Source organism: Mesoplodon bidens (assembly GCF_964165515.1).
Source record: "Mesoplodon bidens genome assembly, chromosome: 3".
Lineage (NCBI taxonomy): Eukaryota > Metazoa > Chordata > Mammalia > Artiodactyla > Ziphiidae > Mesoplodon > Mesoplodon bidens.
This window is the reverse complement of record NC_138178.1, coordinates 70,995,534-71,007,197: the sequence shown is the minus strand read 5'-3', so window position 1 is coordinate 71,007,197 and position 11,664 is coordinate 70,995,534.

Genomic DNA, 11,664 nt, shown 5'->3' with positions numbered 1-11,664 from the left:
TTAGTTTTACTTGTTTCTTTTTGCTTTTTTTAAATGTGGCCTTAGAAAATTTTAAATTACATATGTGGATTGCATTCCACTTCTACTGGTTAGTGCTGGTTGGTATGATCCATTTCCTTAGAAAAGAAATGAAAGGAACAGGATTCCCATATACATTATGACTATCTTTGAGTTCCATGATATCAGGAGAAGAAATGCACACACCACTAAATTTAAAATCGTTGTCAATTGCTTATGAAGGAAGTTAACATTTTTTTATTGAAGTATAATTGATTTACAAAGATTCAGCTGTACAGCAAAGTAATTCAGTTATACATATATACATATATATATTCTTTTTCAGATTCTTTTCCATTATAGGTTATTACAAAATATTGAATATAGTTCCCTGCACTATACAGTAGGCCCTTGTTGTTTATCTATTTTAAATATAGTAATGTGTATCTGTTAATCTCAAATTCCCAATCTATCCCTCCCCCTCTTTCCCCTTCGGTAACCATAAGTTTGTTTTCTGTGTCTGTGAGTCTATTTCTATTTTGTAAATAAGTTCATTTGTATCATTTTTAATTAGATTCCACATATAAGTGATATCATATGACATTTGTCTTTCTCTGACTGACCTACTTCACTTAGTATGATAATCTCTAGGTCCATCCATGTTGCTGCAAATGGCATTATTTCATTCTTTTTTATGGCTGAGTAATATTCCATTATATATTACATATAATATAGTATATATATGTATGTATACCACATAGGAAGTCAACATTTTTTAGTGTCTACTGTGTACAAACGCTGCTGCTGGGAGTTTTGCATAAGTTATCTCAAACTTCCCATATCAGTTAAGGGTCTGCATTCAATCAGAGATATGGAACCATTAGGAAATACACATGTACACCTATACATACTGGGATTGTTCTAGGAATTTGATCATATACAATTGTGAGAATTGGTTAAAAGTCTCTGAAAGACTGGTGTCTTCTCATCTAAAGTTCAGCTTGAAGTTTTCAGAGCAGACAGTTGGGAAGGGAAGATGGATATAGCGTAGGGAGGGGTGGGGACAAGCTGGAACTGACAACATGCATCATAACTGACAAAAACAGCCTGGCCCCTGTCAGCAAACAGCAGTGTGCTAGCTCCTATTCATGCCAGTTTCTGAGGGTTACATTCAGTGACACCACAGTGGCAGCTTGAAATCAGCTGCAAAGAGAATATTTACACCACGTGAATTGGCAAACCCTGCAAAACGACATCAAAAGACCTCCAATTTCGATGATGCAGGTGATGTGCAGGAGAAGCTGACACCCTTTATTGTGGAGCTAAACACATTCCTGATTCAGGAGAGGGAGGTGCTGAGGGAGGATCAGGACAGGTGGGACAGCTGCAGGGCTGGCAGATGCTGGGCACCAACCAGGTCAGCCAGCAGGTGAGTGACATCATGTGTATCTCTGCTTCAACCTGCCAAGGGCAATAGCAACACAGCTGCTGCCTCACTTCTGCCTCCAAATCTGTGCAAAATGTCCCCTAACTGGAAACGTACCTGGGGAAAGGAAGTCTGGGGAATGTAGTTCAGCTTAGCCAAGCTGGCACATTAAAAAGTCATGGGTCTAGGGCTTCCCTGGTGGCGCAGTGGTTGAGAGTCCGCCTGCCGATGCAGGGGACACGGGTTTGTGTCCTGGTCCAGGAAGATCCCACATGCCACAGAGCGGCTAAGCCCATGAGCCATGGCCACTGAGCCTGCATGTCCAGAGCCTGTACTCCGCAACAGGAGAGGCCACAACAGTGAGAGGCCCGCGTACCATAAAAAAAAAAAAAAAAAAAAAAAAGGTCATGGGTCTACAACCATTAGAGATAAGGATCATTATACCCATTTTAAAGGTAATGCTGTCAAGACCCAGAAAGGTTAAATTACATTTCTAGAGTCACAGAGCTGATGAGGCAGGGTTTAGGTAGACATGACAGGTTCCAATTCCCATACTTTCTACATTGGGCTCCAAAATAAAGACTTCCTTTGAAGGAGGGAATCTCACCTCATTAAACTGTAGCTGGCCTTATGCCAAGGGATCAACATTCAGGATCAACTCATTGAATTCTTGTATACCTCTTGAGATGAGAAGGTGCTGTTTACAGGTGAAGACAGTAAGATACAGGGAAGTTATCAAACCTTTCAGATGTCTCAGGAGGTAGTGGAATAAAGAAGGAGCAGATTGACAGAGGGGTCAGGACCCATCCCAACCCTATCCAAGTGACCAAAGGGAAAAATAATTGACATGTGACATAGCTGTTGAAAATGCTTTAAATTTGCTACACAGGGCTTCCCTGGTGGAGCAGTGGTTGGGAGTCCGCCTGCCAATGCAGGGGACGCGGGTTCGCGCCCCGGTCCGGGAGGATCCCACGTGCCGCAGAGCAGCTGGGCCCATGAACCGTGGCCGCTGGGCCTGCGTGCCCAGAGCCTGTGCTATGCAATGGGAGAGGCCACAGCAGTGAGAGACCCGCGTACAGCAAAAAAAAAAAAAAATTTGCTATACAAATTGGAGATAGATAAAGATATATTTGTTCCAATACAGTATAAAAACAGCACATTTCTCCTAAAGATAGGACATTAAAACCTACTACTATTCATATCCAAAGAATCAGTGTCCCTCCTGACCCTACTTCACAGAAGGAGGTGGGTTTCGAACCTGATGGGCTTGGGGAGAGGACTGTCCATGTCCACCAGTCACCTCCCCATATACCCTGCTCCCCCAGGTCTGCTGGGAGAGGTCATAGGACCCAACAAATTCCTCCCCTCCGCAGGCTCCCCACCTCTTCCCTTTTAAGGCCAGGCACAGCCACACCTCCCAGGCAGATGACAGACATGATGGCAGGATATCTGATGGTAGCAGAGGGGGCTACAAGGGCAGGAAAGTGACCAGGCAGGACTTTTTGATTTCAAATATAAGGCATCAATTGCTTCTTCCTCCAAGTTCATCAGTGATACCCTTGTAATATGTGTGTTTTGGGGGAAAGAGGTAAAGAAATGTGAAGCAATAACATGGAGCAACAACAGATTCATCTTATGGTTTGGAGCATGTGTTTGAGGCATGTCCTTTGCCTCTTGGTTTAGTCTTCCTGTATTATTTTTCCAGCTTTTTTTGATAGTCCATATAGGTAACTTTGATGGTGCAGGAGGATAAAACATTAAAAAGAGTGTAACAGCTCTGATGGCCCAGAGGGAAGGCATTTCTCAAAACTGGGCAGTCTTATACAAATGGCCAACAGGCACATGAAAAGATACTCAACGTTGCTAATTATTAGAGAAATGCAAATCAAAACTACAATGGGGTATCACCTCACACCAGTCAGAATGGCCATCATTTAAAAGTCTACAAGTAATAAATGCTGGAGAGGGTGTGGAGAAAAGGGAACCCTCCTATACTGTTGGTGGAAATGTAAGTTGGTGCAGCCTCTGTGGAAAATAGTATGGAAGTTTCTCAGAAAACTAAAAATAGAATTACCATACAATCCAGCAATCCCACTCCTGGGCATATATCCAGATAAAACTCTAATTCAAAAAGGTACATGCACCCCTATGTTCATAGCAGTACTATTCAAAATAGCCAAGACATGGAAACAACCTAAATGTCCACCGACAGATGAATAAATAAAGAAGATGTGGAATACTACTCAGCCATAAAAAAAGAATAAAAGAATGCCATTTGCAGCCACATGGATGCAACTAGAGATTATCATACTAAGTGAAGTAAATCAGAAAGAGAAAGACAAATACTATATTATATCACTTACATAGAGAATCTAAAATATGACACAAATGAACCTATCTATGAAACAGAAACAGAATCACAGTCATAGAGAACAGACTGATGGTTGCCCAGGGGAAGGGGGTTGGGGGAGAGATGGAGTGGGAGGTTGAGGTTAGCAGATGTAAACTATTATAAACAGAATAGATAAACAACAAGGACCTACTGTATAGCACAGAGAACTATGGTCAATATCCTTGATAAACTATAATGGAAAAGAATATTAAGAAAAAGAATGTATATATATGTATAACTGAATCACTTTGCTGTACAGCAGTAATTAACACATTATAAATCAACTATACTTCAATAAAAAAATTTTTTTTAAGTTTACAAATAATAAATGCTGGAGAGGGTGTGGAGAAAAAGGAACCCTCCCGCATTGTTGGTAGGAATGTAACTGGTGCAGCCACTATGGAGAACAGTATGGAGGTTCCTTAAAAAACTGAAAATAGAGTTACCATATGATCCAGCAACCCCTTTCCTGGGCATATATGTGGAGAAAACTTTAATTTAAAAAGATACGAGCACCCCCATGTTCGTAGCAGCACTATTTACAATAGCCAACACATGGAAACAACCTAAATGTCCATCGACAGATGAATGGATAAAGAAGATGTGGTACATACATACAATGGAATATTACTCAGCCATAAAAAGGAATGAAATTGGGTCATCTGTAGAGACGTGGGTGGATCTAGAGATGAAGATACTAAGTGAATTAAGTCAGGCAGAGAAAGACAAATATCATATGATATCACTTATATGTGGAATCTAAAAAATGATACAAATGAACTTATTTACAAAATAGAACTAGATTCACAGACATAGAAAGCAAACTTGTTACCAAAGGGGAAAGGAGGGGGAGGGATAAATTAGGAGTTTGAGATGAACATATACGCACTACTATATATGAAATAAACAACAGGGACCCACTGTATAGTGCAGGGAACTATACTCAATATCTTGTAATAACCTATAATGGAAAAGACCCTGAAAAAGAATATATATATACATATTTATACATATATGTATAACTAACTTGTGCTGTACACCTGAAACTAACACAACATTGTAAATCAACTATACTTCAATTTAAAAAAAAAGAAGTGCAGTCTTGTTTCTCAGGAATACATTTTCTGTCAAGCTTCTAACATTTTTATTATGAAAATCCTATGTTTTTGAAAGATATTTGATAATTTCCTTTGTAAATATTTTGTGGGAAATAGTTAATTTTACCTACGCATATTTATTTTGATAAATGTACATATATACACTCAGATATGCATCCAAGATGTTTCTTATTATTAAGCACCTAATAAGTGTCTATAACACCTTGGTACTTTTGAGTAACACAGAGAACATAGGCCTTCCTATTTGAAAAGAGCTTCTGTTTTCATTAAAATGGTGTTGCATTAAATTATTTAAAAAATTATTAGCAGTGATACTGGTAACTCACTCATGTGGTATGAATATTTATAAGAAATTTCAGCCTGACCAATATTTGCTTGCAAAACATCCACAAGAACACATCTGTCAATAAATAGTAACTCAAAAGGGGAACTGAGCCCTTTCGGGGAGAGGAGGCATTTAATCACTGCTCAGACACGATGGCATTTAAGAAGCTCCTTCAATCCTGTGGTCAACACGGAGCAGGTTTACCAAGCTGCAGCAATAAGAAACAAGTTTTTCAAAAAAATGTGCAATAACCTAGAAACTGGAATTCTACACCCCCCTGCTGGATTTCCTGGTTTATAAGTTGATTTTTAACAATGAGGAAGAAAAACTGAGACATTATGTAGATTGGAAATGTTGTCAGTTGTTTGAATAGAGTCATTTGCTCTCCAATTCAAGCTACAGTAAATGAACGTAAGGATCATCATGGAAACTAGCATTTTGAAGGCAGTATTCCTAAATATGCAATTTCTGAAAGCATTCTACCCTGAGAACGTGTACTTTCATGGTATTTAGAAGGTGAATATTTTTAAATAAGGAGGAAGCTAATGAAATAAGTAATAAATCTCTTTTTGTGACTCTATTTTAAAACCTAATATACTTGATATATTAACTTGTTTCTTCTAGACCCTTCTTAAAATAGACTAATGTGGTAGAAACCCAGTGGCTTGTGCTACAATTCAATTCTGGCACTAACAACCCAGGGTTACCACAGACCCCACAGGTTAAAGGTCATGCCCCCCAACAAGACCCCCTTACTTCAGGTGCAAGGAATACTTTAGGTGTTCCCAGGCTATCCATGCTTCTAGCTGACTGGCCATAAGTTTGGTAGTCACCGTGGTCCCCTCAGGTTTAAGAATTTGCTAGAATGATTCACAGAATTCAGGAAAATGTTATCCTTATGATTACTGTTTTATTATAAAGGATGAAAATCAGGAGACCCAGTCAAATGAAGAGATGCATGTGGAGAGACTGAGGAGGGATGAAGAAATTCCTTGACATTAAATCAGGCCACATCACCCTCCCATAACATCAGTGTATTCACACTTGTGTTCAGAGTTTATTGAACTTTATTGAAGTTACATTACAGAAGCATGATGGAGTAAGACACTGGCCACATGACTGACCTCAATCCCCAGCCCCATTCCCCTCCCTGGAGGTTGGTTTGGCTCCAAGTCCCAACCCTCTAATCATGCGGTCAGTCTTCCTGGTGACCAGGTCCCCATCCTGAAGTTAACTAGGGACCAACCTGGACTTATCTCATTAGCGTCATGATAGGAATAGCATAGTGATCCAATGCATTCCTGATTAATAAAGACTATTTTATTATTTGGGAAATCCCAAGGGTTTTAGAAGCCCTGTGCTAAGAACTGGGACAAAATTAATTCTTATTACGCAACAAAACCAAAACAAATGCAGTGTTATTTTTCCTTCCCCTTTTTTTCCTTTCTTCCTTTTTTCTTTCTTTTACTTTATCATCATTTTCCCTTTATACAAAGAGCTTTAAATAACACTGAAGTTACTTGTGCTTTATCATGAAGTGGAAAAATTAATACAAAAAATTATATATACAATGATATACATCTCAAATGTTTTGTGTGTGTATGCATGTGTTTTCCAGGTTTTATTTTATTTATTCCTATTGAGAGATAATTGACAAATAACATTATATTAGTTTCAGGTGTACAACACAATGATTCAATATATATGTATATATTGCAAAATGATCACCGCAATAACCTAGTTAACATCCATCACTTCACGTAGTTACAAATTTTTTCTTGTGATGAGAACTTTTAAGATCTACTCTCCTAGTGACTTTTAAATATGCAATACAGTATTATTAACTATAGTCACCTTACTGTATGTTACATTCCCAGAACTTATTTTATAACTGCAAGTATATTTTGACTACCTTCACCCATTTCACCAATTCACTGCCCTCCCCCCTGCCGCCAACTGTTTTTAAAATACCAAAAGGAAAAAGAAAAATAAGAAGAAAATATGCCAACATTTTAATTGGTGGGATTCAGAGAAATTTTCATTTTCCTATTTCTAAACTTTTCTGTTCTTTCCAAATTTGCTAGGATGAGCATGTATATTTTTTATAAACAGAAAGTTTAAAAAAAAGAAAAAGAAAGAAAATATAAGTCTGGGCAGTCAGGTGGAACAATGCTGTGCAGAGGGCATGTTTCTGTCCGACATTCTTTGAACACCCAGGAGGCTGAGCTGCCTCTGGTGAAGCTGGACCACCACTTGACTTCTTCACAGGGAGGCCCACTGACTCCATTTCCCCATGAGCTCTAAGACCACCAGTGAATTCTGCATCTCTGTCATTTCCACTTGAATGTCCTATAAAATCTACCCTATTATCTGGTTCCACATGTGTATTTCTTGCAATCCCCAAAGGCAGCCAGTACCATTACTATCAGTTTCCCATGTTTACAATTTCAGATTCCTCTTTTAAATTTCTTCTCATCCCTAGTCCAAGATATTGAACAGTGGTCAGTGGTCAGATGCCATCAATTCTGTGGTCTTTCCTTCTGTGCACGTCCTCCTGTCATGCCCATTCCCACTAAGGCAGACCTTCTTTCCCTTCACCAAGACGATAACAACAGCCCTCTGACTTGACTCCACTGTGCCCCCTCTGCCCCTACAATCCCTGTCATCTGTTTCAGGCAGACTGCCCATCTTCAATCAGAGCTCTGATTGTGACAATCCTTACTAAGAAGATTGGCAGTACTTCTTCCCTAAAGAACCGAGGCCAGCTGTGGTCCGAAGGCAACCTTCTCCTCTGCATTGAAGCCCGTTACCTCCATTGTCTGGGTGATGCATCCCTTATCCAACAACTGTCTCTCCTCTGACAACACAGCTCTGCTGACCAGGTCCATTGTTCTTTTTTTTTTTTTTTTTTTGGCTGTGTTGGGTCTTCGTTGCTACACGCGGGCTTTCTCTGTTGTGGTGCAGGGGCTACCCTTCATTGTGGTGTGCAGACTTTTCATTGCAGTGGCTTCTCTTGTTGCAGAGCACAGGCTCTAGGCGTGCAGGCTTCAGTAGTTGTGGTTAGTTGCTCTGCAGCATGTGGGATCTTCTCAGACCAGGTATCAAACCCATGTCCCCTGCATTGGCAGGCAGATTCTCAACCACTGCACTACCAGGGAAGTCCCAGTTCCACTGTTCTTACTGTTCATTCTCTTTGCTACCTAATTACTTTACTCCCAACTCATGCTGTTACATTTTAATTTTTATTTTAAATGTACATTATTTTATTTGAAGAAAGTGTAGAAAATATGGGAAAATATAAAGAAGATGAAAAATGCCCAGGATTCCACTGTTTAGAGATAATCACTGTTAATATTTTGGTGTGTTTTCTTCATATTATTATTAAAAATATGATTTCCAAGATCTGTGTAGTATTCTCCTTATGAATATGCTTTAATTTGCATGTATTTTCCTCCAATCGTGGATGCACAATTGGTCCCAATTTTAGATTTTATAAACAAGTTTACATGAACATGATTTTTCAATAATCATTGCCTACACAAGTGATTACTTCTTTGAAATAGATTCCTAAGAGTGGGAATCCTGTGTCATAGGGTATGGAGTCCTTCAAGACTTGTAAAACATGATGCAATGTTGCTTTCCAGAGAGTTTTATACTAAAGAATATCATTTTTCCTAATCATTGTCATATCATTAAGCCAAAAACTGCTATCTCACTTCATTTTGCTTTTAGTTATCAGGGAGGTTGAATACTTACGCATTATGTCTTGTCATTTTGATTTCTTATACACAGGGACTTAGACAATTTTTTATAATAAAGTGTATTGACTTTTAAGAGCCCATAGTAGATCAGGAGCCAGCAAACCAAGGCCCTTGTGCCTAATCCAGCCACTTGCCTGTTTTTGCACAGGCCACAAGCTTAAGAATGTTTTTTACACTTTTAAATAGTTGAAAAATTTCAAAGAATAATATTTTGTGATGTGAAAATCTTATGAAATTCAAATTTTATTGTCCACAAGAATTATTTTATTGGAACACAGCCACGATCATTTGTTGATATATTTCCTATGTCTGTTTTCATGTTAAAATGATGGAGTTAAATAACTGAGACAGAGACTTTCTGTCCTGTCAAGTCTAGAGTATGTGATCCTCCTGGGATTAACATATACACCTTACTATGTATATGTATATGTATAACTGAATCACTGTGCTGTACACCTGAAATGTACACAATATTGTAAATCAACCATACTTCAATAAAACAATTTTTAAAAAAATAAAATATGTGATCCTTTGCAAACAACTTGGTAACCCCTGCTATATGAAAGAAAAAAGGCATGTAAACATTTCCCCACTGTTTTCTTAAACTCGGTATTTTCCCTTTATTTTTTTTAACCTCAGAAAATTTACCTTTTTATAGAGTAAAATAAGTTCTTTACTTTCTTCTTTGTCCAATGTTTTCAGGTTTAAAAAGCACTTGTTTATTCAAGGATTGGTTAACTAGTAGGCAATACTGTTTTCCATAATTTTAATATGTTTTGCTTTTTTTGTATTTCACTTCGGTTCATCTGTATTTTTATACAATATGGTAAAATATATTTTATTTGAGAAAAGAGATATACAGTTTATTATTCATTTGAAATATCACACACTTTAAAACATTTAAATTCTTTATTTAAAAATTTCAGTAGCACATTAACAGTTTGGTGGCAGTAAAAGAAGCCTACCACAGATATATATTTTGAAAAGCATTTACAAAAATACAACACACAAAGTCTATCTTGCATTTTTAATAATAAATGAATATTCAAAATATTTCCACCCCAACTCTCAAATTTAGTTTTACATAAGAAAAATTTTTTACATATTTCTCCTGTAAAATGTGAACCATCTGCATACATTTTATTTAACTTAACTGCATAGGCATAGATTCCAATTCTAAGAAGAGTGAAAAAAAATGCTACACTATGTAGTTGTTGTATATTTGAGGACTGCTTTGAATATACATAAAACTCCAGAAAACCTATCAGCACCATCATTTTATATTTTGCTGAAAATACAACACTTATGGTACACCAAAAACTCTTAACCAATAAAACTTTCAATTTCATTTTTGTTCCAAATAGTCAATGTGCCCAATACTCTTTGTTGATTTAAAAAGTCCTTTCCATATTGAATTGTGAAACTCTCAGATAGAAATTTTAATGCAGGATTCAGGACTACATATTTTGTTCCACTGATTTGTACATTGACTTCTGAGCCATTAAGGCACTGCTTTTTATAAGCCTAAATTTGGGGATAAACATATGATTTCTTTAATTAAGTTTTTCTGTGCACAATTAACTTCTTCTAGTTTCAGATCTTCTGTTCCTCCAGAGAGTGTCTCTATGTATTCCTTTTGTCTTTTCAGCTCATCATTTGTTTACTCAGATACTTACTGAATGGCTAATGGGCATGGGCCTGGAGACAGAAGTGTCAAAAGGACATAGTTTTTGCACCAAAAGAACATACAGCTTAGTGAGGAACACTGACACATACATAAATTAGAGGGCACCTGACCCATAATTTGGAAATCTAAGCAGATACTAGAAGTGAATAGCAGTCAGTTGGGCAAGGGAAGGGGAAAGTGTGGGAAATGCTTCCTAGGCAGGGGGACTGCACTTGGTGCTAAGGTGATCAGGGAGCTGCAAGAAGCTTGTGCTGCTGCCCTTTGACCTTAGTCTCTTCTCTCCTTTTCATTTTCTGTTCTTGTTTCATAGGGGAAATAATTTCTTGAAAATAATGGAAGATGTCAAATACTGTCCCCCAAATTTTTCTAGTTCTAGATATTTGGTTGACATATTCTTTCATTTTTCTGAAATATTAATATAAATTTCATAGCTCTTTTGATTTTTGCTTTGTTTTCTTTTTTCTTTATGTAATTTCACATAAGAATACTGCTTTCTAGCTTGATAATGAAGATTCCTCTTGTTCCATTTAATGTGCTTTGGCTTCTGATCCAGCCTTATAGAGGGGGAAAGTTGCTTCCAGGCTGATTTCCACTGTCTAATAAGTTTGGGTCTAGTGTGCCACTTCTAGAAGGAGATGAAATAAAAGTATATTCCTTGGGCTATGTGAAAAATATAATCCTCAGAATACATTGCCATCAAGTTCTGTTTTCTCCCCTCCACTACCACCAAGAGCAATCTACTAGTGGAAATTATACCTCTCACATATGACTTACTACCTGTAGTCTGCTTTCAGTCAGGAGGAAGAAAGGTACAGAAAACATTTTCTCCACACTAACAAAGAGAAAAACTCCAGGTAAGCTGTGTTATCACATTTGCGGTTGTTTTGAAGCCCACCAGGATGCTGAGTACACAAAGAAATCTAAATAAATTAAATTCTAAAAAAGAATGAGCTCTTCC